The 7,682-nt window shown below is 41.8% G+C and overlaps 1 pseudogene; it reads left to right on the forward strand.

The window, feature by feature from the left end:
* The first annotated feature begins 284 nt into the window (after nucleotides 1-284).
* LOC141252859 (uncharacterized) lies at nucleotides 285-2,990 on the forward strand (annotated as a pseudogene).
* The last annotated feature ends 4,692 nt before the right edge of the window (nucleotides 2,991-7,682 follow it).

Here is a 7,682-nt window from a genome sequence, read left to right on the forward strand (position 1 = left end):
CGGAGCTGTCCGTGTATCCGTTTGTCTTTTACGTGTTGTTTCCGTGTGCTATACGTGTGTCCGTGGTTAACATCCGGGTGCTTTCCGTGTGAATACATACTGTAAGGTCAAATTTGTTTTGGAAATAAAAGGGTTATTCCTTTAACTACATGTTTTTATCTTGAAAAGGTGCACAAATTTACTAATTAGCTTTTTAAAGCTTTAAAAAGACAATTAGCTCGCACATTTTTTTCTTTGGCTGGTTTGTTAGTAGTTCTGTGGTTTGCCAAATATGTCTGTTTCAAATGAGGCGTTGTTGTGGTTGGCCTGGCTTGTGTCCCGTCATTTTGGGGTTCGCCGCCATATGCTTGGTAAAGAACCACGGCGTCACAAAAGACTATGGGTTCACCCTCTCCTCTTGCAACGTGAGGCATATGGTCATTTTCATACTTTGTATAATGAACTTCGCAAGTATCCTTTTATGTCCATGTGTTGTTTTGACAAACTCCTTGAGGATTTGCATCGTTTCCTACTTAAACAAGACACCTGCATGCGACTAAGCATTTCTCCAGAGGAGTGTTTCCTAGTAACCCTGAGGTAAGTTTGTTTCTCACTCTTTTTTGATAACCACTTAACTATGTTTGCCAGTAATCATTATTTATAAGTGCTGGCCATGTTTTAGTAATGTCCAAGTATAAATGTATCAAATGCAACCAAAATTTTTGACATATGCAAAATTAAATCCAAGCTAAAGCCATTCCCCTTCCCCACATGTGTCATCCATCATTTGGCAGCTCTCCAGTATATGTAACACCTGTGTGCTTCCTTCATAGTTGTGGTGTTTATTTCAGCCCACACATTTGCCATGTTTTGAATATGGATATGTAATAGTGAGGAAGGGTGTAACCTTCCCCTGGGACTGAAGTACTGTAGTTAGAATTACATATCCCCATAGTTAGGCACTCTCTGAACTGCTATTAGGTCAAGTTACGGGGTTAATTTCAGTGGCGCAGTCAGTGGAGTAAGGGGGAACGTAGTGACAGGGATAGACGTTGGGCATGTCTAGAGGTTAGATATAATTCCTTGTGGGGCTGCAGTACTTTTTATCAGCCACAAGATGCCACTGCTGGGCACAGTTGTCAGTGAGAGGCTAGTCAGTTGCTAAGCAGATGGCTTAGTGGGTGGAGCCTCTGGGTGTGCTAAAAATAGCTGCAGCCATTATTTTTGAGCTCAGCTGAAGCCCTGCCAGGGACATGACAGGAACTCTTACATGCGGACGTCCAGAGAAATTGGCTGCTAGGGTAGACGGGGGCTCTCTACCTTCAGACAGTGAATCCGTAGTGTAAATATCTCCTCACGCAGGAGTCCCAATAGCCGGCCGGAGAAACTCAACGGAGGTATTGAGGACCCGGGGCACTTCTAGTCTGCAGGTAACAGAGGAAACTAGGACTCCAGGATAAGCCGTGAGGGAGATAAAGGATCTGGGCACACTGTCGCTGGTGAGGAATCATCTCTTAGGCTAAGGAATAGAAACAGAGAGATGCTTCACCTATAGAGGGCACCAGGGCAGAAGATGATTTTAGCACCTGTATGGGAGACAAGAACCTGTTGGGCCTTATCCAATCTACCAGACTGTAAATATTGTAATTACTCCTTTCCCCCAAGTAAAACCCCAGTTATGGTTAATAACTTTGTGTCCTCTGAAATTAATATTGCCCTGGTCCCAGAAGAGAAATGTATGGATACAGCCGCGACCGGATGGTGTGAAGTAAGTGAAGAATGGCACATGCACAGCCACACATCAGAGGGAGGACACGAATTGTCTGTAAGGTGCCAAAGCAAGCAGGGGCCACAACTCGCCCACGACTACCTCGCTGGGGCACCTTACAGATAGGTGTGAATTTTTGGGTTTACAATTTCTGACTCTAATGTGTTCTTCACTGTATTCCCCATTTTGTAACCAAATCTGTGTACATTGCTTATTCGTGAACTGTAACATTTTGGACTTTATGTTTGAATTATGCTTTTAAGTTTTTTATTTTTTGTAATTTCAGAATCCTGGCTACTGGCAATTCATTTATTTCACTCCCTTTTCAGTTCCTCCTTGGCACGTAGACGATATCCCAGATTGTGTGGTCAACCTGTGATATTATTTGGGACAAACTGAAGAGCCGGTTGATGCCTCAGCCAACCACACATGACTGGGTGAGGATTGCCCAGGGATTCACGGAAGCAGCACAGTTTCCTAATCGTATAGGTGCACTAGATGGGAAGCACATTCATTTCAAGAGACCGCCAAACTCAGGGTCACAATTCTTTAATTACAAAAAATTTTTCACAGTAGTGCTGCTGGCTTTAGCTGACAGTAACTACTGTTTTGTAATTGCTGACATTGGTGCCTATGGGAGTGCGTCGGATGCTCGCTTCTTTTGCTCTTCCAGATTTGCTAGGCGGCTTGCTGAAATTAATGTAAACCTTCCCCACTCATGTGCACTTCCAGGAGCCTCTGGTCTACCTGCACCACTTATTATGGTTGCTGATGGTTGCGATGAGGGTTTTGCACTTTCACGCCATGTTTTGAGGCCATTTGCGGGGAGAGGTTTGGACACACGAAGCCGCATTTTTACCATGCGACTGACGAAAGCCCGTCGATTTGTTGAGTGTGCTTTTGGATTGTTAACCTCTAAGTAGCGTATATTTGACAGTGCTATACAAATGCATCTGGCCAATGTCAAGGCAGCCGTAAAGGCAAGCATCCTCTTGCATAATTTTGCACGAACACATGAGGCATCCTTGGATGATGCTGAGGATGTGACAATGTTAAGCGTGCCAGTACCAAAGGACATTCTGCGTGTTCCACAAGCTGATACCTCTGGCCTTTGAGTCAGGTATATTTTTTGCGATTATTTTATGTCACCAGAGGGTAGGGTTCCATGTCAAATAGAGTGAATCAAATAATGTCAACATTAGATAGAATTGTAGGTTAAAATGTTTTTAATTGGCTTTTTTTCCAAATTGATTAGAAACATTAGTTAGGTACTTGCAAGACAATGAGGATCCTAGACGTGGGTTGAGAGCTTATTTTTGTTTGTGGAAAATGTTACACACCCATTGCAAAGACTTCCTTTTCCCCAGACAAAATAACAAATACCTCATTCCTAAATTTTAAAAAAGTTAACCAAATGTTTGTTTGTTTGTTTTGGACAACATTTTCAATTAGTTATTTTTCAACTAGGCTGATTTGTGTTTAATTTCAACCTTGTCTATGTCATTGAAGCATCGTCTGATCCGTTAAAAACATCTGGTGTAGTCATAAGGGATATTGTAAACAATAAATGCATTGAGGATTATTACCCCATTTGGTTAGAACAAATATGAGAATATATGTAGGATGAGCAACAAATAAGGATGGCATGGTGAAGTGAGGCTAGGGTGTGCCACATAATAAAACGAGCCAGCATGGAGAGAGGGTGAGGGGAAGGGGTATGTTTAAGAGGCCATGTGAATTGCCAATGTGCGTGATTGCCACGGGCATGATGGCAACCCTCTCTCCATGCCAGATGCTTTTATTATCTGGCTCAGCATAGGCCGAAATCCAACTTCACTGTGATCTCCTTATTTGTCTCTCCTCCAATTTTTTTTTTTTTTAATACATTTTGTGGTTACATCCTGTTTTTTTGTGAAACCAAAATACACATTATGATGTTGTACTTTTAATGTTGGTTGTATTCCATATTTTAAGACAGATAGTTGCTTGTATGCTTACTGTACCATTGTTAACCCACAATTGTTAGGATTGTTGCTTATGTCGTCAGTGATCCCACAAACTTGATGTACACAGTCTGTATACAACATCACACACATTGTGTTGTGATGTTATTTTCATTATACATGCTTAAATATTGCCAGAGTGGCAACACACTCTGGGCCCATGAATGTACCATGTTTGCTGACATTAGGTGCAATGTCATGCAATTTGATTTGTGGGTTATTTGCCCACCCATTGTACGTTAATGAAACCTTATGTTTTGTTAATAAAATGTTCTGGGTGTCATTATCTTAGCATTAAACACAACACCAACAAACACACTGTCACCGATGACATTTGAAATTAAACATGAGTTTTTAGTCTCTTTGTTAATGTATGTATGAAAATAAAAACCAACCATCTGAACAAATAACCAAGGTCTTTTACTATGCAGGCATCACATGTCATCATATTATTGTTGCAAGAACATCATTAAATATATTTTAAAAATAAACATTTTGTAAAATGTCAGGGAAATATTAATGTCAGCAAAATGTTCATCCATATTTGCCTGACATAGATGTTCACCCCACTCCCTTATTCCCCTTCTGCTCAGCACAAAAGCCCCAATTAGCACAGTCATGAGGGAGGCCTTACACAAACAATGCCAGCCAAGAACTGTACAAGCTAACTAAAATGCAAATGTATTTCCTCTTTACACAGACCTGAGATAGATTGACACCTTCTCCCAAGCCAGAGTTTGGAGGAAAGAGGAAATGGTTCCTTAAGTTCAAAGGCACTCACAAACAATTCCCGGCAACCAGCGGTAGCCAGGCCGACTCCAAAATGAAATATTGTGAGTTCCATACATCCAACAATAACGGGACCCATATTTTTAGTGACCGAACCAGCCCAGGAATGCATCCATAGTTTTCCAGTGCTGTAAGCAAAATCAGGGAGTTGTAGCGCAAAAACACCAGGATAGCAGACTGCAGCTATGCGATGTGAGGTTTCTAACTGAAGATAAAATCATAATAGAAAATATGATATCACTTTTGGGCTTCTGGGATCAACACGTGATGAGTTATCCCAAAAAACAGGTTTTTAATACAAATCTGAAGGGTGGAGTCCAGCGCCTGTGATGTCATCACAGGGGGGTCTCTCCCTTCAGCATAAAATAGTTTGTTGAGGCTGAAGTCGTGTGCTTTGCCCGGGAGTATACGTCTATCATAGCGGAGGACCCTGCTCGATAACAGTAAATGGAGCGTCTCCCCTCCACTTATACTGAGTGGTCGCAGCAAACTTTTTAGTGTTTCACCTTTTTATCCTGTTTATTTTATGTAACTGCTTATGTAATTTTAATGTCTCCTTTGTAAACTAACTTGCATGTATTTTTCTTGAACACTGCCTCTCTTTTGGATGAAATATAAAATGTAATAGTCCTGTTTCTTTTGTTCTGTAATCGTTCCCTTCCCCGAAGCCATACCCGCTACTAAAACGCAGGCGTCCGGCCAGGCCTGTATTATATTTCAAACTCGGCCAGTGATGGCAGAGATTAATAATAATTGGGCTATCGTAAAGCTGACAGTGACCGTACAGAGGGCGTTAAACATGGATTCCAGGCTTTGGAACCCAGAGGTGTGACGCCATGCGCTCACTGATCGCTTACTGATACCTACGCAGCAAGTAGTCTGCTCGCGACTCCGGACGAAATACTGACAGCGTGATGGCATGGTGAGATATCGCGTGATCTCCCCGGTGTATTATTGTCATTATGTATAAATCAACAACATTTCCCTGACTCGACAATGATTCTTCTGTGGGGTTTTATGTGCTTCCCCATTCAGAGCTGGAGGAGTGTGTGTCAATTTGGCTGGTAGATGTTTGGGGGTGGAGGGTGGGTGTTTGCACATGTGTGTGTAAGGTTGGATGTGTCACAGATGTATCTGTAGGATAATGTTCTTGTGACAATGAAGCAGAAAAACTTGTTTGTTCTGTGGTTTGTGTGTGATGTCTGTAATTTTGAGGGGCTGTGTATTGGTGAGCTGGCACACCAGGTTGTGGGTAATTTTGTGTTGGTGTAATGTGGCTGACATATGTTTGTGATGGATTATTTGGTTGTGATCTTGCCAGAGGGTTGTGATGGCCAAATTGTTGTGGCACAGGTGTCTGTTGCCTTGCAGGCATAGTGTAGGTCTGAGGCTCACAAAATGTTGGCCCACCAATATCCACCACAGGCATGAGGGTAGTCATATGTGGATATTGTTGGTGGGATGGTGCTGTCGGGCGGACAGAAGAAGGGACAGGCATGTGCTAATAATGATGTGTGTAGGCGGTTTTTGCAGAACAGAAGAGGGAGCAGGCATGTGCTGATAATGATGGGTGTAGCCGGGGTTTTGTGGAACAGAAGAAGGTGCAGGCATGTGCTGATAGGGTTGTGTTGCAGTTTTATTTACCAGCCCTGAAGTGACACTTTGACCATGTGTACTGGACGTAGCAGATGGCAGCTGAGTTTCATGGTTGCCAGCTCGCTATAGTTCAATTGGTGCCAGAACCTGGTTTGGCTCCTGCGGTCCCTGGCTTGCATCAATGAGGGTCAGTATTGCAGCCCGTACCCCTTCCTGATGTTCCTCTGGAACTTTGGCAAGACATGGAGACAGTGACCTACAAAACCAATTTGATGTTTCTGGTGTGAGGGTATTGATGATCGCTAGAACCCGAGCATCAATCAGCTCTGGCAGCATACGGAGGTCTTCCTGTCGCCTGGTTCTTCTTCCTCGGACATTGGTGGCAATGATCCTTGGTGTGGATGATGCCTGTGGTTCTGGTGCATTTTGTGTTTGGGCTGATGGTTGAGAACTTTCTTGTGTGCTTTACTGGAGAATCAACAGTAGAGGCTTCAGCAGCATCAGACACATCTTCAGCCTGTGCTTGGGGATTAGGGTCAGCTGGGGGGTCTGTCTTGGATGCTGATGTACATGTCGCTGATGGTTCTGCTCTTGTAGATTCATCAGAGTCATCCAGATTGTCATCAGTTCTAGAAGGAATTACATTGACACAATATTATTAAAAATTTTTTTTAAAATAAACCTAAGTGTTGCCATCTTTTAAATGTTAACAACATATGAAGCTATAGCGTCTGTGTAAAGGCCACTCACATGAAGAAGATCACAATTTGATTATGTGTCATTCTAACTTAACACATACTGTATGTATTTCATTAGGCTCATAATCTGTATATCTCTCGAGTATCTAAATAATAAATATTTAGGGAACTACCAACTTAACATATCAGATTATGTTATGCCTAAAATAATAAAATACATACACAGTCACTTACTGGTTCAGTTCCATTATTGGCTTCAGAAAAGCTAAATTCTTGCAGTAGACATGTTGCCTCTTTTTTGTGGCACCTGATGTTGTGGGTAGGGAAAGAAATTCTCGCCTGAACTGATCCCTCGCTGAGCCCCATTGCCGCTTAACAAAATCAGCTGTAAGACAAGAGTGGTCAAAATATCAGTGAAAATGTTTAAAGTTGTTCAAAACAGTTGCCTAATATAGTATTTGAAACTTTAAAAATATGTTTAGTTTTGGCAAGCTCATTCAATTGATAAGTGAACAATCATAAAATTAAAAAAGCCAATTTGAGAAAATTGTAATAGTATTAGAACTTAGTACTGTGGGACCAATTTAAGCCATGGTGTCACTATTCAGTTCTATTTATGGATTAGCTAATAAATCTAAAAGTACTACTCTTTTTTTTTTTTAACAGCAAACTTGTCTGAGGGACTCCGGGTATGTAGGCCAACATTAATAGTGCCAGCATTAACGCATTATATGTGTGGCCTTGGCAGGGGAAATAAATGGTCAGTGTTTACTGAAACAGTGGAGATAACACACGAAAAAGATAAAATCACACAAAGGACTAGTATTAGGTAATCTTTGGCATAAGTAT

Source organism: Phyllobates terribilis, unplaced genomic scaffold (genome assembly GCF_046119375.1).
Source record: "Phyllobates terribilis strain yellow unplaced genomic scaffold, ASM4611937v1 Scaffold_2__4_contigs__length_985480577, whole genome shotgun sequence".
Lineage (NCBI taxonomy): Eukaryota > Metazoa > Chordata > Amphibia > Anura > Dendrobatidae > Phyllobates > Phyllobates terribilis.